General features: G+C 40.8%; 1 protein-coding gene across 4 annotated transcripts in view; it reads left to right on the top strand.

Annotated features, from left to right (window-relative positions):
- The window catches only part of LOC145354743 (RNA-binding motif, single-stranded-interacting protein 3), a 615155-nt gene that overhangs the window by 536331 nt on the left and 51544 nt on the right, over window positions 1–27280 (top strand). The gene's annotated exons all lie outside the window — the stretch shown is intronic.

The following is a 27280-nucleotide window of genomic DNA, read 5'->3' as shown; positions in this document are numbered from 1 at the left end:
TGTCTCCTCAAATCCTCTCTAAACCTCCTGCCCCTCACCTTAAAATGATGTCCCCTCGTTATTTACTCTTCAACTAAGGGCAGCAGCTGCCTCCTATCCATATGTTCTGTGTGAATACAAAATATTATCAAATGGGGTGAATCTTAAGGTCCCTCTCACCGTATTTCATATTTGAAATGGAGGGGGCAGAGTACACAAAATATAATGGCTTACCAGCAAACTGCCTTGACAGCAAGCTGCCTTGCCACTAGCAGCACCCCCACCACCTCCCACCTCACACCTCCCCCACCCCCCAACCCCCGCCAACCTGTCTCCATATTATGGGTTCAATGTCAGGCCTTTGGTTATTGAGGCTATTAAATGGCCAGTTAACAGTTGCAGGTATGAAGGTTAAGAATTTTATTGTTTATAAGTCAAATTATTGAGGAGAATTAGGTGGTATTCCTCAGTTCTGTATATTTATTTTTATTTGCTGTCTACTACTGGCTGAAGGTTATGAAAACCTTGTTTGGTGATAGCAAAAGGATGGATTGCAAAATGTTTAATGAGTATTCTGAAGCAAAGGGTAATAGACATTTAATAGCACTTAAAAGCCACCAAAATTAAGTGGCTGCTACAAAGAAGAGCCACAAATAAATGAATATTTTTAACAGCCAGAACTGGTAATATAATTTGGCAGTAGAATTTAATTAAAGCAGAAATTCTGTCCTGAATGAGGGTACTGCAATTCACTGCTCCACACACACTGTGCTAATTGTTTCTTTTCCAATTAGAGTTTGAAATGTTAAATGATTGAATTCAACAGAGCTGTTGAATAAATGTGACCAAATGCTCTGTCTGCTCTTGCAGGCAGCAGTGCCCTTTTGTATTACTGGCTCCATCCATACTGGAAGAATGATAATCATGGTGGTAGAGGTTCCAAAAGCACAGCAGTGTTTTTTGGTTCTGTAGCCAAATTCTATTTCTGCCCAGTGGAGTAAGCTGGCCAGTTTTGGAACACAGGCAGGCTCATCAAAAAATCTCTTCCATTTTTAGCATTTCTTCGCAGACAGTGGGTAGGGACAAAGAAGGGTGCGATCCATGGCTTTCTCTGAAAATGGACGCAGAGTGGACAAAGCGGCACTATCAGCCACCTGTCTGTCCTTCCTGGGATAAAACCCAAGACCTTTGGGGGCCCGGCCTTGGTTCAATGCCTCTGATTAGTTCCAGGTACCTTCCTGCAGCATGCCAGTTAGAGGAAATTGGACAATGATTAGAGCCCTGAGGGGAAAGTGGGGAGAGCGGAGATGCTGGGGTAAAAGCTCAGTAATAGTGCAGGATTCTTTTTGTGGCCCTACAGTATAAAAAAAAGTAAACATTTCTTGGTTAGGTTATTGAGCATCTCGGATAAATGGACACAGAATTATAGGTGCACACTCCACCTGTTTGTACTTGAAAATTGCAACTGATTCCTACAATTGGCATGGTATCCTGAACAACATATTTAAGCCTCCTGTCATCTGCTTCATGTGATGGGCCTCTTGCCCTTCCTTTCCCAGGTTCAAGAATTTCCTCACTAAACCTCTCTGCCTCTCTATGTCTCTATTTTTTTTTAAATGTTTCTTCAAATCTACTATTTTTCAAGCTTTTGCTCAATATTTCTCATATCTCCAAATGTTGCTCAGTGATAAACTGTGTTCGTTAATGCCCCTGTGAACACTTTGGGATGTTTTGCTGCGATACAAGCACTATTGAAGACTTAGCTGTCTTTGTTATTGAAAGTCTTTGCAATATTATGCAAGAAGAAAATTACAGTTCTGCAGGAAGGAATCAATGTTTTGAAAAATCAGAATCATTTTCATATTCTGTGTATGTTCATACCCAATTTGTGGTGCAGTTTATTCAGAACCCAGTCTGATAACGCTGTTTTGTAACCGACTTTGAACCTCTTTCATTTCCATGCCTTTATCCTTCACTCTCGCTCAGTCAGTCAGCCAGTCTGCAGTCTCTCAATGTGCGATTGTAAGGAATGCAACTATCGAGGATTTATTTTTCAGTTGCACTGAACTGAGCCAATGGAACGATTCTTGGTGAAAATAACCTCTAGTTTGATATATTAAAATATGCTAAATGGAGGTTGTCTATCAAAAACAGAATCCTGTCAGTGTAAAGAGTCTAAGGCCAGACAATTAGAACTATCAGAGATAATTAAAATTATAAAACCCGTGCTTCATCAATGTGTTTGTCATTCTCAGCTGCCCTTACCTAAGCAAGACTAGCTCTGTTACTCTGGAAATAAATTCTTAAGCAGCTAGACCATGCTATCCTGTACTTGTTACAACAGTACCCCCTACTTATTTGCCTAAATTATGATTATTAAGGCTGCTGAGAGAATGGTACTGCTAGAAAAAGCAGAAAAGATTACTGGATCTAGCATTCCTCTAAAAGGCTAGAATGAGAAAGCATTTATGGTACAGGGGCTTCTTAGGTTTGTACCGATGACAGTTTACATTATCAGTGGGTTCCTGAAGTTCATTATGTTTGCTGATGAAAAGTTAATGAAAGGCGATACTTAAGTCTATGCTCTTGGTGATTAAAAATAGCAATCTTGCAACTTGGCTGATTTTGAGAGCGAGTTCTTCTCTGATGAAGGATTACGGTATTTTAAAATGTTGTTACCTGATTTACATGAGGGAATTTATAACAACTTCACCGTTCTCCCCTTGCCTCCAGGATACGGGTTCTGGTGCCATGGGAACTGGCAGCATCCACTAATTAGCCATTTTTAATGTGGAAGACCAGATAGTGAGGAAGGAGTCCAGTTATGGAGGGCATAATGTCCAAACATACGCTGTACCCAGACCCTTACACAGCACTTTCCGGCAGAGAGGCTAGGTTGTGAATAGGAGCTTAAAGCCAGATTGATTTTTTTTTGTCTCCCAGCTCAGAGCATTGAAGCTAATTTTAGTACCTCTACTGCTGCCCCAGCTGAGATCCATTATGTGGAGTTGTCTTTTGTAATTCAGAAAGGAGTTTGAATACTATAGTTATTGGTAAAGAGCTGCAATATTGCAGAATATGTCTCACTAAGATAAGGAAGTGTGAAAGCACATACCAACAGACTCAAGAACAGCTTTTTCCCTGCTGTCATCAAACTTTTGAATGGTCCTATCATATATTAAGCTGATCTTTCTCTTCACCCTACATATTAATTGTAAACTACATTCTGCACCCTATCCTTTCCTTTTCCCTTATGTACTTCATGAATGCTATGTTTTGCATAGCAAGAAACAATGCTTTTCACTGTATCCCAGTACAAGTGACAATAAATCAAGTCAAATCAATACATTGAAGTTGAACAGGACTGTGAAATACAGAGAACATTCATGGTGTTAAGTTCAATTCAAGTACTTAAAGAGACTGTCTCTTTGTAAAACATACTTTTCAATTTTTTTTTGGCAACAGTGTTTAGAGGCAGGGTGAGAGAGAACTAAAATCCTGATTCCCTTTCCACTGTTCACAATCAGTAATCTTTTGAGAGAAAGATATGTGTGTGTTTTTAACCCCTGTATTTGTGGACAGTTTGAATCTAGCAGCAAGCTTTTTGTGGGTTTACAGAAAGGAAGATGATTATTTATTTAAACATTCAAACTGAAAACGATCACTATTGCACTTATTCACTTAAGTACACATGCACAAACACTCAAAGAAAGTACAGTTGAAGATATCAGTGCAGTTTTACAAGTTATAAGCATTAACTATAAACAAAAGTCACATGATGGTCAAAATCTGGAAAACATGCATTGCAGGCCTACAAAAAGACATCTTCATCTCCTAAAGTACAATTTGATGAATTGAACAGCCAAAGTCATTTTGAGGATTTCCTTTCGATTTGATTTGAATTGATTTATTATTGTCACACGTATTGGTATATAGTAAGAAGTATTGTTTATTGCACTATACAGACAAATAATACCCTACATAGAGAAGGAGAGGAGAGGGTACAGAATGTAGTGTTACAGTCATAGCTCGGGATTTGAGAAAAATCAACTTATTATAAGGTGGGTCCATTCAGAAATCTGATGGAGTAGAGCTTTGAAAGCATAAAACAAGAGTAAAAGATTGAATTAATGTCTGTGCTGGGCACAGCTTGCAAGAAGTTGCTACACTCCATCGCCATCAAATGGTTGAACTTGCTGCAAGTTTGCTGTATTGTTGGGCCTGGAAATGAACAGGCTTGCATCCCACATGGTGTTATTTTTAACTTGCAGGTGTTACTGCCACTTCTGCTGCTGGATCTTTCTACAGGTAGCACTTGAAGATTACAAAGGGGCAAACATGGCTGCCTCACAATGACAGTTCCTTTTCCAAATATGACAGCAGTCTTTAGTTGATTAGCCACATCCTGGTTTATTGTTTTAAGACCTTCATCCTTCTTTACCCAGATTTTCACTCCCACATCAGGTGTGCTGCAATGGGAGAATTCCAGGCTCCACAAATTCAAAGTTTAAAAATGGTTGCCCAATGTCAGATTTTCAGTCCAGGGGGTAGGCTGGATTAAAAGTTAGGGTGGGTAATCCGGAAGAACTGAGGCGGCTGCTGGGTGCAGAAGCAGGCTGGGTGGAAGGCCAGCCTCAGAGGACTAGCACTATTCCAAAGTTTTAAAATAAATATTTAAAGATGAAACAACTCACCAACCCTCAGAACTCACCCCCTTCATTCCCGACATGCATTCCCCATGCCCCACCATGACAACGCATGTTGCCTCATACTCCAGCCCCCCTCTTATGGCCCATCATGATCTTCATGCCACGGTGTTCCCACCATCCACTCCTGTGACCCTCCTCTTGTCTACCACTCATGCCTTGTTGTGATCCCCAAACAACCCCGTGGGTCCTCATTGCCTCTCCATTCCCTATGTCCTTTATATCCCCATGCCCATTCATGCCTTCCCACCCATCACCCTTTTCCCTTGCACCTACAATGGCAACTCACCCAATTGCCACCATGGGGGAAGACTTCAGGATGCATGCAAGGATGAGATAAAATTAAGTTCTGTAAAATAATGTTCGAAGTATCCACTATGGACTTAATTTTATTGAAAAGAACTCTCATTCATAAAAATTCCTTTACTACTTTTAAATTCCTTCAAGTACATAAAGCCTTGTGACGACAAATGTTTAATTCAAATCTGCAGTCCCTTATAGCAACAAGCATTGGAAGCAATAGACCAATATCAGTCTAGAAGTGTGAGGTAATCCATTTCGGTAGGAATAACAGATGTGTTGAGTATAGGGCTAACGGGAGGACTTTGAATAGAGTGGAGGAGCAGAGGGATCTAGGTGTATGTGTACATAGATCCCTGAAAGTTGGGAATCAAGTAGATAAGGTTGTTAAGAAGGCGTACGGTGTCTTGGCGTTTATTGGTAGGGGGATTGAATTTAGGAGTCGCAGCGTCATGTTGCAACTGTACACAACTCTGGTGCGGCCGCACTTGGAGTACTGTGTGCAGTTCTGGTCCCCACATTACAGGAAGGATGTGGAGGCTTTGGAGAGGGTGCAGAGGAGGTTTACCAGGATGTTGCCTGGTATGCAGGGGAGGTCCTATGAGGAGAGACTGAGGGATTTGGGGTTGTTTTCACTGGAAAGAAGGCGGCTAAGAGGGGATCTTATAGAAACATATAAGATGATTAGAGGTTTAGATAGGGTGGATGGTGATAGCCTGTTTCCTCGGATGGAGATAGCCTGTTTCCTCGGATGGAGAAATCTAGCACGAGGGGGCATGGCTTTAAATTAAGGGGGGGTAGTTATAGGACGGATGTCAGGGGCAGGTTCTTTACCCAGAGGGTGGTGAGGGACTGGAATGCCCTGCCTGCTGCAGTTGTAAATGCGCCTAGTTTGGGGGTGTTTAAGAGATTGGTGGATAGGTTTATGGACGAAAAGGGATTGGTTTAGATTAGAGGGTCAATGTTTTTTTTTAAAAATAAGACTGGTCGGCGCAACATTGTGGGCCGAAGGGCCTGTTCCGCGCTGTAATGTTCTATGTTCTATGTTCTATAATTATTTCTAGCTGCCAAGTAAATTGTGAAATGGCAGACATCCTACTGTGATAATAGGTGGTTGTGAAATCAGTCTTTCAGCACTTAGGTGAATATCAACAGAAGTGAAATTGCAAACAGTCTATTTTTCTAACACTCCGGACATTATTTAAAAAGTTATAGGGCAGGACTTCTTTCTTGACAGCTTGACTGCTCCCTTTGACAAATGCTTTTGGCAAGTCCTTTTGACACTTCTGACAACTGCCTTTGGTAAATCCTCTTGACAGTTCCGACAGCTTTCTTTGACAGGTCCCCTTGACAGATGCTTATGACAGTTTTGAAAGTTGATTTTGACAGGTCTGTTGACAGTTCCAATGAGCCTGACAGTAACAAGTTTATACACTTCTTATACAAATTTATGCTTTACAAAAAATTCCAAAGGGCATTAGACCTACCCCAGAGTGCACCTTACCTCAACCAAAGGTGTGAGTGAACTAGGTCTAAAGGGATACTTTAGGTCTCCAAACAAATCCACATATTTCAAACCTCCTTACTAGGTCTAACCTGCATACTTTGAGTTTCATGTTCCTAAACTACCAAAATCCGACTTTAATGCAGGTAACAGGTAATTTAAATGGTAAGCTGTCGCCATAAACAGTGCACTGGCAAAATATGTCCCCATTCCTGTCTCCAGGAAAATTGAAAGTGCTCCATTCAGAGGTGGGACTTGCAAAGCTCACTCAGTCCCTCTAGTTTCACCATGGCTCTCCATCATGGGCAAATTTGTGGGCCTCTGTTTCAAAAAATGTTTAGTTCAGGAATGTATTCTGATGATATAAGGATATGTATAGTTAGCACGTTTCATCAGTGATGTGCCCTTTTTTCTCTGGTAGACAGTGAAGAATTCTAGAAAACATAGGGCTATTCATCTGACCTTTGCTGGCCATCTTTGCAGCATACTGTCCACCTTTGAAGGAGATGTCAATTTCAAAGGGTTCGTTTTAATGAAGTTCAGATCTTAAAAGTGAACAATATGACGTCATTACTGCTGACAACCTCTTCTACATCACAGTGATATCATAGAAAACATAGAAACTAGAAGCAGAAGTAGGCCATTCAGCCCTTCAGGCATGCTCCACCAGTTATTTTGATCATGGCTGATCATCAAACTCAATATCCTGATCTCGCCTTCCCACCATATCCCTTGATTCCTTTAATCCCCAGAGCTAGACCTACTTTCTTCATGACATACTCTGGGATGAAGATTATCAGGACATGGAGATTTATCCACCTTCAATCCCATCAATTTCCCCAAAACCATTTCTCTACTAATGCTGATTTCCTTCAGCTCCTCACTAAACCTTGCTTCTCTCAGAACTTCTGGTACATCATTCATTCTTCCTTTGCAAAGACTGAAGCAAAGTACAAATTTAATTCCTCAGCCATTTCGTTATTCCCCATTATGAATTCTCCTGTTTCTGACTATTATTTCATTTTTGTCAGTCTTTTTTCCCTTTACATATCCATCAAAACTTTTACAGTAAGTTTTTATGTTCCTCATTAGTTACTTTCATACTCCGTTTTTCCCTTCTTAATCAATCCCTTGGTCCTCCTTTGCTGAACTTTAAACTGCTCTCAATCCTCAGGTGTATTGCTTTTCTTGCCAATGTGTATGCTTCTTTCTTTGATCTGATACTATCTCTAATTTCCTTGTAAGCCATGGTTTGGCCACAATCCCCTTACCACTTCTGCGTCAAACAGGAGTAAACAATTTCTGGAGTTCACCTATTCGTTCTTTAATTGCCTGCCATTGCCTGTTCACTGTCATTTCTTTAGTAATGTTTCCTAGTCCATCATGGCCAATTCATGCCATATACCATCATAGCTACCTTTATTGAGATTCAGGACCCTGGCTTCAGAACCAACTACATCATTCGCCACCTTGACAAAGAATTCCACCATATTATCGTCACTTGTTTCCAAGAGTTCTCTGACAACTAGATTGCCAACTAATCCTTTCTCTTGCACAACACCCATCCAAGATGGCCTATTCCCTTGTTGGCTGCACAACATATTGTTCCAGAAAACCATCCTGTATGCACTCCAGAAATTCCCCCTCTATTGTACTGTGACTAATTTAACTCTCTCAATCTATGTGCAGATTAAAGAAGCCCATAATCACAGATGTTCCTTTAATTCATGCATCTCTGATTTCCCAATATTACACAACAGTTTGTTGGTCTGTATACCCACCCCCCGCAAATGTTTTTTGCCCCTTGTTTCTTAACTTGGGCCAAACAGATTCTACATCATCTATGCTAATATCTTTTTCTTAATATATATTGATCAACAATGCAACTCCACCACCTTTCCTTCCCGTCTGAACGTTGAATGGCCCTCAGTGCTTAGTTCCCATCCTTGCTGACCTTGGAGCCATGTCTCCGTAATGCCTGCTATACCATACCCCTTTCCATCTATCTGTGCAACTAATTCATCCATGTTGTTTTGATTGCTCTGAGCATTCAGGTACAAAACCTAAGGTGGGCACTTTTAACATTTCTTTTCCCTTTCCCACTATTTTTTACTTTGTCTTTATCTGATTCTGGCCGCTGATTTCTCTGCCTATCACTTTCCTTATTCTCTGTACTGGCTTTTCCTCTTGGTCTTAATTCCCCCTGCTCTGAATCCTTGCAAAGGTTCCCATCCCCCTGCCATATTAGTTTAAACCCTCCCCAACCAGTCTAGCAAGTAATCCCCAATGACATCCGATCCTGCCCAGATATAACCTGTCCAGTTAGTAAATGTCTTACCTCCCCCAGGACTGTTCTCAATGCCCTCGGAATCTGAAACTCTCTCCCTCACACTATCTTTTCTGCCACACATTCATCCTATGTATCCTGCTGTTTCTACTCTGACTAGCATGTGGCACAGGTAGTAGTCCTGAGATCACTACCTTTGAGGTCCTACTTTTCAGCTTGCTTCCAACTCCCTATATTCTGCTTTTAGGAGCTCATCCCTTGTTTTGCCTATGTCATTTGTACCAATGTATACTACAACCGCTGGGGGTTCGCCCTCCTCCTTCAAAATGTCCTATAGCTGCTCCAAGACATCCTTGACCCTAGCACCAGGGAGGCAGCATACCATCCTGGAGTCTCGTTTGTAATGGCAGAAATGCCTATCTATTCCCCTTACAGTATCACCCACAGAGTTACGATATTGTTTGGTAGTAAATATTCACTTTTTAATGAAAGGTGTTATTTAAAGGGCAGAATTTATATTGGACGGAATATTTTTCTTTGTTTATCAATATATGGCAAACTAGCATACAGTATGTTGCAGTACATCACTGCATCACAGCAGACAATGTCCTATGAAAAAATGACATATCCCTTCCAGCTTTCCTTGTGGAATTCAAGGGAAGGTTTGTCAAACACCTTTTCACAAAATCAGTTCTATTTAAACATTAATTGTACGCGTTGTCAAAAGATATTCCGTTTTGCAAAGCATCGACAAGTAGAGTGGCCTATATTCTCTGGAGCTTAGAAAAATGGTGGTGACCTCATTAAAACACAAATTTCTTGAAGTGCCTCGCAAGGTAGATCCTGTCAGGGGACGTAGTTTCAGGATATTTATCACTTCATCACTGAGATGAGGAGAGATTTTCACTCAGAGGACTGTGATTCTTTGAAATTTTCTCCCTCAAAGGGTCATGGAAGCTCGGTTACTGAGTAACCGAGTATATAAGACAGATTGTTAGATACTAAGGAAATCAAATAATAACTGGGGAAAGAGTGTGACAATGGAGTTGAGGTAGAAAATCAGCCGAGGTATTATTGAGTGGCAGAACAAGCTCGAGGGGCTGTATGGCCTACTCTTGTTCTTTTTTCTTACGTAGCTTGCTTAGTAGTATATTGCAGCAATTTCAAATGCTGATGTATTCAGCTGTGTTGCCCTTATAGCTTCAGTTTATTGTACTTCAGCACTGAGCTAACATCTGACATTTCAATCATAGGCCTAGTGCCAAAATAATTGTACGAGTTTTGGGGTATGTTTCATTTTGTGATGCATTCCTCTCATGGATTGTCTTGCTTAAAATATGGCAAGTTCACAAATGTGTGGTTTTGCCAAAACATTCTTCCTGTCAGATTGTTTTCTGGCTTTAGATATGTCCGCCTGAATCCTATGAGGTCAGCAGGAAGGAATGAGAAAAGGCCACAGTGTACATTTGAACTATATTCCACTGCTGAATGCACACTAGCAGAACTAATAGTTCTCTGACGAGTGCATGAATTCATTAGGAAGCTTGATTTTAAAAAAACATCTGTTGTATTGAGCTAAACAACAAACAATGCACATTTGAAGAGTTCTCTTAACAAAATCTCTATGTACGTGACAGTGCTGAGACTTATTTCTTTCTTGCTCATGTACAAAGTCAAGAAATCTGGAGAATTTAAGGTTGTCTTTTGGGCTCTGAACATAGCTCATTAAAAAGTTTTTCCTAAGCTTTTTGTTCACTTTCCAAGTCCAACGGGGACAAAAAGCAGTTCAGACCAGTATTCTCGTTTCCCAGTTTTTACTGATGTTTCATTTTAAGGTATACAAGTCCAGTTCAGACCAGTATTCCTATTATCCAGTTTTGACTTTTTTTAAGCTGGCACTAATGAGGAAGGCTATTCAGCCCATTCATCCAGAAATACCCTTCAGTCCCTCAGAATCCAATTGTTTCTTCTTACAATCCAGTTCTTTGTTTAGAATGACAATTACTTTATCTCAACCTTAAATTTGCTCTTTGCTAGAATGAATCTTTATTCTAACATTAATGATCAGTTTTACTAGGTTTACCTTCTCACCGTTGTTTACCAACAGACATATTTCTGTGGCCATCTCTCAATCAAAGGTTTATCTAGTCCTCCAATTCTTTATTCCTCTAATGCAGGAGGCCAGACTTGTGTTTTTTTTTCCCTGCATTGTTTCTCAAACTTGAATGTGCCTTGATACCAATGCTAGACTCAGTAATGCAAGAATTGGTTTGGCCATACAAATTCATGGAGAACATATATTGTACAATTCTTTTGGATCGTAATCAGTTGTTATACTAAATTTTTTCTGTCACTGTTCCATCCATTTACACATGTTATTCCAATTCATTTTAGTCTCTACAGACTCAACTATCTCATCTGGGTTTGGTATCATCTGCAGATTTGACCAATTTGTATCAAACTTCTGAATCTAAGTAATTAATGTAAGTTTAAAAATAGCACGGATTGCAATAATAACCCTTGGAGCACTCCACAACACTGTTTAGCAAACCCTTCCATCTCAACATCACTTTTCTAAGGAATAGTCACTGTTTTCAGTGCCTTGGCCAACTTATCTGTTAACAAGTACACTATGCAGCAATGTAATTCTGATTAAAACACATCCAAGTTTCACTTGAATTTGATTAATTGGCCCATGTCAATTTTGACTCTGCTCCTTGTCCAAGTAACAGCAAAGACTGGAAAAGAGTTTTTCACTAAAGCCAGTGCCCCTTAAAAAGAGGTGCTCTTTGTGTTGATTTTGCTACAGGTTTATAAGATAAAAAAAGAATCTGTAGCAGATTGATTCTCCCTGCTATATACAATACAATGTATAATGCCTGCTTTGGTGACTCACTGGTTGTAGTTATAACAATTGAAACAGTAAATCAAGTAACGGATTTCCTAGTTCAATTTTAAACTCTACTTGTTGTCTGCAATTTGATGCATTGATTTCAATAATGGCTTGGGCAGATAGTGTATAAGATTCAAAGAATGTGAGATTCACCAGACGTGTTTTGATTTCTGCATTCTCCAAATATAAGCACAGTGAAAGAACACACATTGTTTTACTTACAAGTACAATAGTTTTCATTCTTTCTAGTTTTCTCCCCTTTCCTCCCTTTAGCTTGAAGTTGTCATCTAAATGGCAGCATGTAATGTTTCAGGTACTGGACGCTATATGGTAATAGTATCAATTGACCATTCTTCGTATATGGGTTTTAAAAATTAGTGTCACAGGCTATTTGCTATGGACCTTCATAGCTGAAAATGCCCAGGCACATGCAATTCCAGCAGGCATAACTGGATAGGGATCATCAAAACTGATGGCCAATTTTCCTCTCCCTTGTCCTTAGCTTGGTGAGGGGGAGGAGACTGAAAGACAGCTGGGAATGGTTGCAGGCTCAAAACCATATGGGTCATTGCAGAGCAGCAATCAAAATATACAGAATACCATGTTCCATCAGGAAACTAAATAGGGCGGTTTTATCAACTTTGCCCATGCCAAAACAGGGGCATGGTTGGGAACCCCAATGGTGAACGAGCGGGCTTTGCTGAGGCCTTTTGACTCTGCTATGTCATTAGTCTCCAGATTGGCCAACAGAATAAGAAACATGAGTTCAATGGTGCATCCATTCTGACAGTGGAAGGATTTAATTAAAGGGACCATGGCATGGAACACAAGGACTCAAGAGCACTTTAATTTTTGAGAAACAGAGAGAAAAATCTGGGAAGGCTGCCCCTCACATGCAGGTCAGTACTTTTCCTGCTTTGGACAAGAGGGAAATATCTCAATACTTCTCATAACATATTTATCTCCCTCCTTGTAGCCAGTTACGTAGTTTAGCATTCCTGAAATCAGATGGTGTTGAGTTGTTTTAACATCCAAATCCATAGGATGAGCACACGGAGTTTTGATGCGAGTAAAAGCCCATCAGCTTTGAAGACCTTGGCTAGAATAGCACTGTAGCTGCAGGATTTGTTTTTTATCCATTTGATTGCTTGTTGCAACTGTCCTGGTGAGGGCAGTTTGTATTCTACCAAAGGGTACTGGGAGGTAGCCTGAAGAGAATCAGCCACCATTGTCAATTCATGTTTGAGAAGTTGTTCAAATTGTTTCTTCCAGTGGCAACAGAATGTATTGTCATCCTGAACGGGACAGGCATCATCCTGTGAGCAAGGGAAGTTTTGTCCATTTGACCTCAGTCTATAGGTGGCCCTGGTGACTTCAAAAAAGCCTTTGCAAAAACAGGGGCAAGAGAGGAGGAAGTGAACAGCAGAAGCGTGGTCTGATTGCAGAACACCGATAAGATCGAGGACCTCAGAAGGGTGGAAATGATGAGTTTTTCTTCCATTAGATGTGGGTGTTTCAGGCACAGCCATCCCTAATCACCCTTGGACTGGGTGGCTTGCTCAGCCGTTCAGTTAAAAGTCAACTACATTGCTGTGAGTCTAAATCACATGTAGACTAGATGAGGTAAGAACAGCAGATTTCCTTCCCTAAAGGGCATCAGTGAACCAGATGGATGTTTACAACAATCGATGCTGGTTTTATGGTCACCATTACAGAGACCAACTCTTCAATTCCAGATTTATTTATTGAATTTAAATTCCACCAGCTGTTGTGGTGGGATTTGAACCATGTCCCCAGAGAATTTGCTTGTATCTCTGGATTGTTGGTTGAGTAACCTTACCACTATGCCAGTGACTCCCCCAAGTGGCATGAGTCCCATTCTCAGACTTCCCCAGCATTTTCCTCACAGGATGCCTCAGGACGCCACACTTTGTAACTTCACTCATTCCTGTCTCTCCAGTCATGTCACATCTTTACCTGAGCAGCCGACACTCACATTCACCCTCAATTGATTGCTCTCAACAGTTACCCTCCACAGATGTCATCCATCCCTACTCGCCGCACAAGACATGACACACCTCTGCATCTCACTATTTTCTCCTTGTAGAAGAGACCACACAACTTGACAAGAGGCAAAGGCACCTTGGGGTGGGGAGGGAGTGGATGTTCAGTCAGCCATCTATCATCCACTGGCAATGCATGTCCAACTGATCCAGTGGGAATGAGGCTTCCAGTAGGCTGAAGATATCGGTAGTGGCCTGCCAAGACACCCTATGCCTCCTGAGCCATGTAGGGAGACATCTGATCCTCTGCCTATACATCCTGTTAAAGCATCCCGTCACCTTCCTGATGAATCTTTCCTTTTCCTGTGGAAGGTATGTGGTTGAAGAGAAGGAAGTTTGTGCTTCTGCTAATGTTACTCCTACTGGAGCTACTGGTGGTGATTTGGCTTTTGTTGTTGCCCTTGTCAGAGGTGCAAAGTGCAGGTATGTAAGCCCTACTCATGCTGTAGTTAAGGCTGACAGCAGGAGGTGAATGAAGTCTGAGATAGGTCAGGTGCCTTCCAAGTGTTGGCAGTCACCTGGCAAGTCATGATAGCACTCTCTGAGAGCACATTTTACGCACAGTAACCTCTCGCCTGGCTTTGGGCTTGTCATTTTCACAAAAGAAGCTGTTTCTGATGTGCATTCATCTCAGTTGCTGGCAGGTTGGGAAACAGGTGCCCTGTTTGCTAAATGCAGAATTGAGAGTTGGAACAGTTCATAATTGGCTATTTACCATAATTACCTACAGAACAGATCCAAGGGAATTAATGCCCTAATGTACAAATGCCTATTTCATACAGTTCAGCACAGGCAAATGAAGCTATTCTGTTCATTGAGAATAAATTCTCCTCTCACTCTCTCTCATCCAGAAAACTATTCTAGATATTAATCTTTTTTTTCAAAGTGTTCTAGATCATCTTTAGGCGTGAACTTGCTTTTTAATAGCTTTTTCCTATTTTAATTTGAAATAGTGCTCAGGCTTAACCTTTTCTATTCCATGTTGGCATTTTGTATATGGCCAATATCTCCTTTTCCTCAATTAAACTTTGAATAGTTCAAAATGTTTTCAGCATTTGGCCTTTCTCTGCACCATTTCCGAGTGCCGAATGTTTCCATTTGTTTTGGTGACTAACAGCGCACGCAGGCAAACTGTCTTCAGCCAACTTTTGTCATGAGCTTTGTCATGAGGTAACAGTGATTCATGAGAGTAAATTAATGACATAGACTTGGGTTTGCAGAGCACAATTTCTAAAATTTGGAGCTGACACAAACTTTGGACGTATTGTGAAAGGAGAGTAATTTAGAACAGACAGACTGGTGGAATGGGTAGACACATAGTAGGATAAAACTTAATACAAAGAAGTGTGAAGTGATTCATCAGAAAGATAGGCAATATAAAATAAAATATACAGCTTGAAGTGGGGTGCAGGAACAGGGGCACCTGGAGGTATTGAAATCATTGGTGGCAAGGCAGAATGAGGAAGTGGTTAAGAAGCCATTTGGGATTCTGGACTTTATGAAGAGAAACAAAGTCGCAAAGAACCCTTGTGGACTACACAGTGTGCAGTTGCTCCACTCAGCGTATGAGGAATCCTCACAAATAAAAATACTTACCTCAGCTCACCACTAAGCATGAATTAACCATCAGGGCTTTTTGGATGTAACGTTGATCTGCACTTGCTTTGGACAGGAGATCCTCAATCATGCCTTTTTCGTGTTGAGCAAAAATGGTTTGATGTGAGGAAAAAGGTTTGAATCCTTCCCCACTCAAGCCCCGGTTAAAACTTTATTAACTTACCAGCTCCATTCACACTAGAGCTGGACTAAAATCTTCCAGTTTATTTAACCTGTCAATCTGTTTGTGAAGCATCACATGAACTGGACAAAGCATCACAGTATTATAATGATAAATATTAATTTAGATAATTCACAATTGCAGCAAAATATCTTAAAAATGCATCATATAATTACTTTTGGAGGGCAGTATTTGGTCTTGTGTTGGCAAATCTTGGAATTGTTATGTGCCACTAAAATCCCACAAAAACGTTTTGAGTATCTTTTGATTGGTGGTGTTGGTTGAAAGAGGAATGTTGGGCTCGATGCTGGAAAAACTCATTGCTGTTCTAATAGTGCTAGTGAATTTTTAGTCAACCTGAAGCACTGCAATAGGCCAACGAGATCTCAGTTTAATGTCTCAGGCTTGAGTTTCATTGGCATAGTTGTGATGGGGTCTGTATAATTGGCAAGAGGCAGCATTCATTGCAAAAACAATTCCATAGAATCAAATAACTTTACAACAATGAGATGAAGAGAAGCATAACTGAGATCTCTTCGGGGAGCTTTTGTTAAAATGTTGTGCGTTTTACTTAGAATAGAATCATAATCATCATGATTTGGGTCAAGGAATAAAGAATACAATCAATTTCACCCCTCTTACTTCCTCCCACCCCGTTGGTAATTGAATTAATGCAACAAGAATTTGTGATTTTGCATTATACTGAAAAATTAGAGTTCTGAATCAGCTTGATAAATTAAATACGATAAAGTCCTCTGCCATTCACACGCAACATCCTTAGCCACATATTCGCTTACCCAGGCTAAAGCCTTTGCACACCAGATAACCCATTGCGGGCCCAATTATTCACATATCCATGGTTGTGAACATTTTAAAAACAACTTTAGAAAATGCCACAAAAAATGTCTAAATGAAGTTTTAAAATTTTTTTAATGCAAATTGCCTGCTACATATTGCCTGTAGTGGAGAATGCGCAGGGCTGCACGTACATATTCTGTTATTGGTTGCATGTGGGTGTTCTTTCTTGCTGTTTCTGCCATAGTTTGCACGTTTACACACTCAAGTGAAGTATTTTATCAAACATCAGCACTGAAGTGTTGTTACTCTGACAAAACATCAAATATTTTCTATAATTCAATTTCCTGTTCATAGTGCTGACCAGTTTCTAAGCTCAGTTCACATCCTCTGTGTTAAACATGATAGCTGAAGGTTTAAAGTTTTGCTGTTGGAAATGCCTGGTGCTCCATAAACTGAAAATGTAGATTTATTTGTGTTCAAGCTAAATGTCAATCGTCAATGAAATATTTCTGAATGATGGTGACCTTCCACTTTGAGGTTGCGTTTGCCAGTCTCCAGATAGTCATACTGCAGGCTATATCTTGTACTGAAAAACTCTTTGTGAGACCAATAAACAGAATGGATTGTCGTTGGACACATTGGATTGGAAAATGATCCTCCTTTGTGATATATCCTGTAAATGACTTTCTCTAATGGTATGAGTGGGAATATCCATAGTGAGTGAATGTCACTGAAACAATGCCCTGAAGCAGTTTATTTGTAGATTAAAGTTCTTCCCATTAAATTTTCTATCTTCACTTGGAGACTTGGAGCTTCAAGAGAAAAGATTGTTAAACACAACTGAAAACCGTGACAGAGTTCCTCTTAAAGTGAACGGTGTTTCTTGTACTCACCTCACTTTTAGGTACCCCATATTTAGAATGTCACTTTAAATTTCCTACTTCAGAACAAGCTGCTGTTGGATCAGTTGAGTTATTCATTTAAATGCAAACCAAAGTTATATTGTGCTATGTTTTCAGATATAGGAACAAAAAATATTCAAACGCCCTCATAATCAAGCATGCATATTATAGAATGAATGATCACGTGTAATAATGATATGGGACTGATTTTAGCTCTCCACTCTCATCAAGCAAGAACAATGCTTGGGAGGGGTTAACATTGACTAAATCTACTTATCGAGTTAAGGCTACTCAGTTCCTGCCTGCTGCCATTTAATTTTTTCTGACTTTCCAGTCAGATGAGGATCCAGTTATAGGCAGATAAGGCCTAATAGAAATGTAACAGAATAGCCTGATAACGCTGCAACACTAACTTCAATGTAACTGGAAAGGCAGCCTGGCTATTGAGAGGCAGCAGCATACCAGAAGAGATCATGGTAAGTTTTATTTTTCGCTGTTCAAGAGGATTCCTTGAGGACTAGACAGTGCAAGGTTTCTCTTTTGGGCTCCAGATAAAATCCACGGGCCTTCTCAGGACCCCAGTTTCTTTCTCTCTCCCTTTGCACCTGTTTGTATAATACCCCATGCCCTGTAATTGCCTAACAGAGAGGGTCGTTCCCTTGTTCCTCCCGCCACTGTGGTATGTGGCTCTCACTCCAGCCCACCAGCCCCGACAGTCATTGCCATCAGCATTTGATAGGGATATGTGTGAAAAAGTCAAGCTTATTGTGTTACTCAGTGAAGATCAGAAATGATGCCTGGATCAGGCTCAGTTGAATGAAATATCTTAACTGGAATATTATGTATTCTTGCATGGATAGCATAATTATTCCATTGGAGGATATCAGTCTGAAAGAGTCTTATCTGTCTATACAATGCAGGTATAAATGAATAAATCACACATTGTTGGATGATAGTTTTTCTGCCCTAGCTGATCCATTAAAGCAAGCTTTACTTCAGTATGAAAATGCATTGGCATTGCAGCAGAGGAAATAATCAAGAAGTATTTGAAGTTAATTAAAAAGAAATACCTGAAATACCCTAGTAACGAGGGAGACTTGCAAATAAGGGTTAACTAACCATTGCTGAATTTGAGAAGTAAGTTTGCGCATTGGAGCGGCTTATAGAATTTCAGCAGAAGGTAATTAAAAAACAAAATTGAAAACACTGACTGCCTCTAGAAAAACAATTCAGGAGAATGTAGAAGAACATGCCAATATTTTCCTCTGCTTATGGTGAATGAAGATTATCCCCATTGGAAAATTATTATCATGATTCCCACCGCTGTTAGATGTCATGCATGGCTATGATCATATTGTTGCATTATTCACTTGTCATTTAAATTACATTGAACTCTTCTCCACTCCCCTGTTTCCCAGATTAGAAATTATATGCATATACATTTATTTTGACACCCAAACTAAAACTGAAATACCATTTGCTGCACCACTCTTCTAAATGTATTGCAGACTTTAATCTCCGATTGAGATTGTGGCCTAGATTTTCAGAGTCAGAATGATTCCACAGCCATTTAAAAATATTGGGTGGGTCCAAATTCCAGGATTCCAGAGACCCCAGTGTTGCAGGATAAGCATGTGGGTAGTGAGCCCACATTTTGCACTCTCAACCTGGCCTGCTTATTGCATCTCTTAGCTCCTCCACAATTTTTGCAGTCAAGCCTGCTTCTCCATGACTCATGGCTCACAGCCACTCAGAGGAGACTTGAGCCATAGTCTGGAATCAGGAACCTTTTGAAAGGTAGCTGTAAAAATGTCTTACGCATGCCCCATGCCTCCTCCATTCCAACTCAGTGCCAGCTGCATGGCCCCTTAGACTCTCCATGCCAATTTAATGTCAACTTCTGAACCTTCCACGGTCATCCACCCAGTGTGCAGTACGGACAGACTAATAAGCTGTGGCACGTGCGGAACTGCTGAGGCCAAAAAAAAAATTTATAAATCTTCTTTTGAAAAAAACTGCCGTTCATGCAACCCTATAAAAGCACCATTTAGATAGACCATTATAGCATCAATACAGAGATTTCAAAGATTTCACACCTCTGAATCTTCTCCAAATAAATACTGAGACATTAACAACAAAGATCACAGGAAGAACAACTTATTATAACAACTTAACGAGGTCAATCAAGCAAAGCCAACAATTCACTTCAGTTGTCAAAACAGAACTTCCTGCTGAGCTAGTGCTTTGCTTGGTCTGAGTTCACAACTGAGTATCATTATGCATTTTGTAGGAACTCCAACTTTTATTCAAAAGAATATTTGTGAATGGGTGAGTTGGCACTGAGTTTGTATGGAAGTTATCAGGGGCCCTGGGGCTGGGGAGGTGGTGATGAGAGCAAGAGGGCCTTAATTATTCTAACACACATGGGACAAAGTACCTTCTAGAGTCAGTGGGCCCCACTCCGACCTGCATCTACCCCTCCTGAGCACAAGTTTTACCAATGTGGGTCTGACCAGTCAGTAGCCAGAAACCAGCCTTGTATTTCAGTTTGATGCTAACTGAATCTAAAATAACATTACTTTCCAAGAATGAATAAAAATATAGGGTGGGATTTTAGCGGCCGTTCAAGCCACACCCCCACTGTAGCAAAGCAGGAGAATTTGGCACCCAGCCAAATCTCCGTTCACTGCAGTGGGTTGGGAAAATCCCACCAGCATGAATGGCTGGAATATTCTGGCCTGAGTGTTTCTGTAGCAGGTCATCCATTTTGAAACAAAATTGCCTCCTGCTTCATCTTCCCCATCTGATTCTTTTGGAGGCAAAACATGATATAAGGGGACGTGATTGGTTGAGTATTTCATCTGCAAAACATAATTGGCTCCATTTTACCATGTAACATTGTATATTCTGAAAAAATAGGCCAAAGTATGGAAGTAAATTCCAAGAAGGGACTAAATAAGAAATTTAAAGATGAATTCCTTCCAAAGTCCTATAGACTTTGCTGTGTAACACATGTTGAAAAGTTATGGTGCAGCGATGCTGCATGAGAACACCACCAGTTAGCTGAAGGAAACAGAAAAGGATGATGGTGGCTGACTACGCTTATCCTGACACCTGAAAATCCTGCCGGAAGCCAATGGACCTTTCCGAGGTCTGTCCCTTGCCACTACGATCCCCGTGGTGGGCAGAATGGGAAAATTTGCCCTCGTATGTTATGCCTGACTGTACAACAATAGCTGATATTGATATAGTTCCTTTAATAGAATAAGGTAGATTATAAGCCTGTGTAGGTCAGCTAGCAGAGTAATTGCTTTGAGTTAAGATGCAGACAGCTTATGAAAGATTGAATGTTGAAAGATTGGTTGATTTTGGGCATGGAGTGCAACTTGAATAAGCCGTGGGCAAGATGCGCTGTGCCTGCCCCGTGACACCTGTAGGACCCATCAATTTTAGTGGTCCAGCCCTATTTAAATAGAACAGGTAAATTGTCAGTATTAAGTGCGCTGTTTGCAAACAGCTCATTGTATGAGAAGACAGAAATCCTTTGCTGAAGACATTCGCTGTGCTATCATTACAGCAGAGCTTAAAGCAGAGGAGCTGAAGTATTCAGGGTTAAAGAGAGCATTGAAACTTTTGTCCATAAAACATTTTTTAATCACACATTGCAGCAAGGCGATGAACTTATGGAAGCCTTTAATACTTAAAACACTCAAGAAACAGACACAAAAGTGAAAAGCTTCAGTTCCTACAACTTCGCTGGATGCAAGTAAAGATCCCTCTAGATTCTATACAGCTATCTCTTCACCATTACTGCCATTGGTTGATGAGGAGTTGGGGAAGGAGTAGTGGTCGCAATAAATTATGTTGGGCATTCTGGCGATAAGAGTTGATCCCTATTTGCATATATTTATCAGGTCCCTTCCTGTTTTTGGCAGGAATACTGGCCACCAACCAGAAATCCCCGACTAATAAAATGAGAGGACCTCAAGAGGTGAGGACTCCAGTAGTGAGTTGTCTCCACTGAACACTGTTTAGAGTTTAGAAAGCTTATTGTAACTTGTTAGCTAGTTTAGTAATAAGAAATCAGGGTCGATGTTCTCACCAAGGCATTGGGATGTGGTGATGTTAATATCGAAAATGTGTCCATTTCAATATGACAAAGTTGTGTTGTTAATCTTGTTTGGCTTGCCATAACTCCACCTCAAGGTGAGGGGATTGCATTTGTACATGGAGGGATTATTGCATATCAATAGCATTTTTTTTTAAATTATCCCCTTTAATAAAGAACAGTCACCCAAATAATAAAACATGAATTTGTGCTTGTGATTTCTTCCCACATGGCCAGTTGTTTGAGGTGAGGTACTAAGTGAAAGCTAGCTGCCTTCCCAAAGGCCTGTGGTAAAATTAGAACGCGCATCATTTCGGAGTTGCATTGTTGTGCTGACTCCAGAGTTGTTTCTTGGCAGAGGTTTGGAGGAAATTAGCCACCAGTCAGATGTAGGGCGCACTCATCCCAAGGATGGAAAATCCTGCCCGAGGTGAATGGACCTTTGCATGGTCCATGCCCTGTTCGCTATGATTCCCATGGCAAGTGTGACAAGAAAATTCCACCTGTATTGTGAAATTACAGAAGCCATTAAATACATAGACATAAAAACAGATTTCACAAATGTTCCATAGAATTTAATTGCTGGGCTCCCTTAAAAATGGGCTCCTGATTCACAGGCTAGAGAACTTTAGGGAGGGGAGGTTGCTTCACAGGATCAAATCCTTAAGACAACAGAAAATATATTGAAGACATCTGGAGGGCAGCCTCAGTCGAGGGGTGATGCTGTACAGTGGTGGTCTGGAGGTTCTTGATTACTGGGGTGAGCTTTGATGGTGTTTGGTGGACTAGCAAATGGTGATGGTGGGAGCGAGGAGCTGATAGTCTGTGAGAGAAGTTGGAGTGTTTACAGATGAGCTTGTAGTGCCAGGAGGAAACACTCTTCCTGACCCAGAAGCAGTGCTGTGAAGGAACTTAAGGATTCAACTCTTCTCAGCTCTTTTTGTTGCTGAGTTTCCCAATTCCTGAGAAAACATAGCCACCTATAGTTTAGAATAGAATGATAGTTAAATTGAAGGTAGATGACCTTATTATAATATTGAAATGGCCAACCCCCAAATAGACCCACCACCTCACCCTGCCTCCATTAAAACTGACACTGAACAGATTCAGTTCCTGTTCCAGATCTTTTGCATTTAAATCTTTGACACAATCTCAATCCACCTATTTTTTAGGATTTAGAATTCAGCCAATAACTAGAGCATTATAAGCATGTTATTATCTCCTATGGTTCGGCCTTATGCAAAGAGAACAATTTTGTGAGATGGCACAGTCCCAATAATTGGGCTGGAGGCCCCTGGAAAGAATGTAATCAAGTCAAAATATCTGATATTATCAGCACAATTTAAATAGTTTGTACCTTTTATTCAACAATTTGTTGCCTGCTTTATCAATCTAATCTTTTTCTCTCAGTTCTTGTTCTCTTTTTATCACTTTCTGTTCAGTAAATTTATTTGTACATCTTAGCTGTTGCAGTTGCTTCTGGTGTGTTTTTGTTAGTAGTGGAGCACCATTACATACAATGACAGCAACAGCTTGTATTTATGTAGCACATTTGACATAGCAAAATATCCTTAGGCAAACCAGCTGCCCTGTCTGTATCAGAAAATGGCTAAAAGCTTGTCTTCCAGTAAACATTTAATAATGGTGAGAGAGAATGCAGCAGAGAGATTTCAGGGCGTATAGGCCAAACTTTCACCTTTGAGATTGGAAGGTAGAGTTCAGAAATCTCTTGACTCAGCAGGTTCACCTCTTTGGAAATGCTCAATTTATTCTGTTGGGTGAGGGTGTGACCAAATTGGGCCCACCACCTCCAGAGGTATTCAGAAGCAGTCACAGAGCAAATACTAAGGTGGGCTGATTAGTAGGACCACTTCAGTTCTCTTTAGCCCAATTCTGTTAAAGGTGGTTAGACCCTTTAGCATCCCCCAATGGACCCTCATACCCCCATTCCATTTCATGCCCTTATGTTAGCCCCATACCCCCAAACTTCATCCATGGTCACTCAATCCTTATCTAATATGAGGAGATGAGAAAAAACTTCCAATAACCTAAGAGAGCACTCACACAGATGTACTTGATAATGAAAAAAACTTACATTAGCGAAGGTCATTCAAAGATCTTAAATCCACTCAAATGGCCAATCTGGGGATTTTTCACAATAACTTCATTGCAGTATTAATGTAAGCCTATTTATGACACTAATAAATAAACTTTATATTAAAAACAAACCCAAATACAGATGATCCTTTAATAGCCTCTTAAAACTGCCAATCAAAATATGAATTTTGCGCCCAATCAAAATGTGAATTTTGCTCCCTTGATGGGCTAAATGTTTATACAACTTTTGAAACTCGGCCAAGCATTAACAATTAGCTCAGTAATAATAACAACCTTTGAGAAAGGTCAACAATGAAGTCCATTGTAACTGCAGCAACAAATGACTGTGGTATTTTTAAGCTGTACCAGATGATATGTCATTCAATGCATTCCTGCATTGGATATTTAGGTTTTTTTACTCTAACTGACAGGTGAAGCCTTTTTTCATTATTATTTCACTGGGGGCTTAAATAGCGGCTAGCCCCTTCGTCAGGTGAATGGAGAGTTCTGGCCAGAACTCTCCATTCACCTGACGAAGGGGCTAACCCGAAAGCTTGTGAGTATATTATCAAATAAATAGGTTGGACTAAAACCTGGTGTTGTCAGACTTTTTACTGTGTTTACGCCAGTCCAACGCCGGCATACCCACATCATGGCTTAAATAGCTTCAGACCATGACACTTAAACAGATCTTATCCACCCTTCCAAAATCTGTACACCTCCAAAATAAATACATGACTCCCATACTGCGAGTTAACTAGGAAGAATGCAAATGTGGTCTGTTTAATCTCAACACTCTTCAAATGATCTTACTGAGATCAGTTTTCCCATTTATGTGATTAACACCTTACTTCCTTTACCTGTTAATGAAAATGGGACCTGCTGGAATTGGATGTGGGATCTACTCATCAGGGTCCTGGCTGCCATTTCTAAAGGGCTCTGGAGTTGGCCAACACTGCTAAAATCTGGTCTGAGAATTCAGATAACTGAAGCTGAAGATAATGTTGGCAGTAAAGGAGCAGCTTGAGGAAAGGGGGTCTGCGGGGAACAAGGATGCACAGAAGGCCAGAGTTTGAATAGATGGCAGTATTTGTAGGTTTGGAAGATACTGTCTCAGGAGCCTTGGTGAGTTTCTGCAGTACTTGTTGTAGATGATACACACTACTACCATAGTTTACCGTTTGTCAGTGGTGGAGGAAGTGAATGTTTGTGAATGGGATGCCAATCATGTGAGCTGTTTTGTCCTGGATGTGTCAAGCTTCTTGAGTGTTCTTGGAGCTGCACCCATCCACGCAAGGGAGAGTATTCCATCGCACTCCTGATTTATGGCGTGTAAATGATGGACTAAATTTGGGGAATCAGGAGGTGGGTTACTCAACACAGGATTTCTAGCCTCTGACCTGTTGTTGTAGCCACTATATTCATATGGTGAGTCCAGTTCAGTTTCTGGTCAATGGTAAACCTCAGGGATGTTGATAGTGGGCGATTTAGTGATGGTAATGCCATTGAATGTTGTCGGACAATAGTTAGATTCTCTCTTGTTGGAGAAGGTCATTGCCTGTCACTTATGCAGCACAAATGTTACTCGTCTCTTGTCAGCCCAAGCCTGGATATTGACCAGGTCATGCTGCATTTGGACATGGACTGCTTCAGCATCTGAGGAGTCACAAATGGTGCCGAACGTTGTGTATTTGTCAGTGACTATCCCACCCTGACCTTACAATGGAAGGAAGGTCATTGATAAAGTAACTGAAGATGGTTGGCTCTAGGGCACTACCCTGAGAAAATCCTGTAGTGATGTCCTGGAACAGGGATGATTGACTTCCAACAACTACAACCATCTTCTTTTGTGCCAGGAATGAATCCAAGCAATGGAGGGTTTTTCCTTCGATTCCCCTTGACTCTGGTTTTGTTACAGCTCCTTGATAGTTGGGCTCATGCAACCTTAATGTCAAGGGCAGTCACTCTCACCTCATCGCATGCATATTGGGTGAATGACTGTGGAGATTATGGAGGGAAGGGGGCATACAAGTGGCATAGGCTGGCATGGGTGATGGTGTGGGTGGGTTGTAAAAAGGGAGGTTTTGGTGCCTTTAAAATTTTGGGAGTTGTAATACTGTATTGGAGCGCTGTGATGGGCCTTTTAACTTCTACATCCTTACATACTCCAGTGCAACTTACAAACTGCATTGCAAACCTGACTCTGGAGCGGAAAAACTAAAATGATGTGCAAAGTCACACATGGGTCAGGTGTGCGGTTTGCGAGCTGTGACTGTGCACAGATCAGGTTTACCCAAGCCCACGGAAAGGTTTGGATCCCTGCACTCATTATGCCCCCTTGTTTTTGACTCAATCCTCCTCCAGAGGAAATATTTTCTATCATCCCTGTCAGTTCCCTTAATCATCCAAAACACCTCAATTAGTTCGACCCTTAATCTTCCATATGCAAGGAAATGGAGTGGCACAGTAGTTAGCACTGTTGCCTCCAGCACCAGGGACCCGGGTTCGATTCCTGGCTTAGGTCAGTTTCTTTTTTGGAATTTGTATATTCTCCCCGTGACTGCGTGGGTTTCCTCCAGATGCTCCGGTTTCTTCCCACAGTCCAAAAATGTGTGGGTTAGGCTGATTGGCCATTCTACATGCCCCTTAGTGTCAGGGGGACTGGCAGGATAAATGCATGGGGTTCTGGGGTAGGGCCTAGGTGGGATTGTGGTAGGTGCAGACTTGATAGGCCAAATTGATCTCTTTCTTCACTGTAGGGATTATTTGAAATGCAAGTTTAGTTTCTGCAACCTCCACATTATTTAACCTTTTTAACTCAGTATCCACAGTGTGATTTCAACTTCTCAATCTCTCCTTTTCATGGAGAACAGCATAAATAATCTTAGAAATGCTGTAGACAAGTGTTCACTTCACAAAGCTATTTGACTTTGTCTTTCTTTTCACAAGCAACTTGAGGTTGGGGTCATTCACCCATCCTGTGTCTCAGAGAGAAGATGTGGGTATGCCGGCGTTGGACTGGCGTAAACACAGTAAAAAGTCTGACAACACCAGGTTTTAGTCCAACCGATTTATTTGATAATAGACTCACAAGCTTTCGGGGTTAGTCCCTTCGTCAGGTGAAAACCACTCGTTAAAGTGGTGAGATCGATAGGATTTGGCCCTCCCTGATGTCAGTCGCCATTGAGTTTAAATCAGATTGACATCAGGAACAGTAGTCAGATAACATTTCTCCAATTTATTCAGATTACCTGGCTGTCTTGAATAGAGATGTTGCTGATAATTGAATCTTGACAGTGACTAGTCCTTCCAATTTACAGATTTGCTGATATTTTTCTTTCATCTCAGAACTCTAGAGATTTGCATAAGTAGTTTTGTGCCAGCATCTCTCTCCTCGGATAACTAATTAACACTTCAAATTATCTTGGTAATTAGCTCGACTTCATCAATGCTGACTTAATAGTAAATCAAGAGACTCCTTTACCTTTACATAAGTCTTGTATATCTTTTTAAACCCGGGCAATGCAGGTAGAGACCACAATATCACAAGCTGTTTTAAAAGACAAAAACTGGCATCTTATCACTTTCGGTGCAATGAGAAAAGGCAGCTTTGACCACATATGGGAAAGAAACAGACTTGCACTAATACAGGATTTTTCATGACTTCAGAATGCCACAGCGCAATTCACAGCCAAACAAGTGCATTTGAGTGTAGTCACTGTCGCACTGCAGAAAACATAGAATCATAGAATCCCTACAGTGCAGAAGGAGGTCATTCAGCCCATCAAGCCTGGACTGACAACAATCCCACGCAGGCCCTATCACCATATCCCCGTGTATTTACCCTGCAAGACCCTCTGACATCC

The sequence above is a fragment of the Carcharhinus amblyrhynchos genome, chromosome 2 (genome assembly GCF_965287045.1).
Source record: "Carcharhinus amblyrhynchos chromosome 2, sCarAmb.v2.hapA, whole genome shotgun sequence".
NCBI classification, from domain to species: Eukaryota; Metazoa; Chordata; class Chondrichthyes; order Carcharhiniformes; family Carcharhinidae; genus Carcharhinus; species Carcharhinus amblyrhynchos.
The sequence above is the reverse complement of the archived record's forward strand: the minus strand, read 5'-3'. Positions and strand labels throughout refer to the sequence as shown.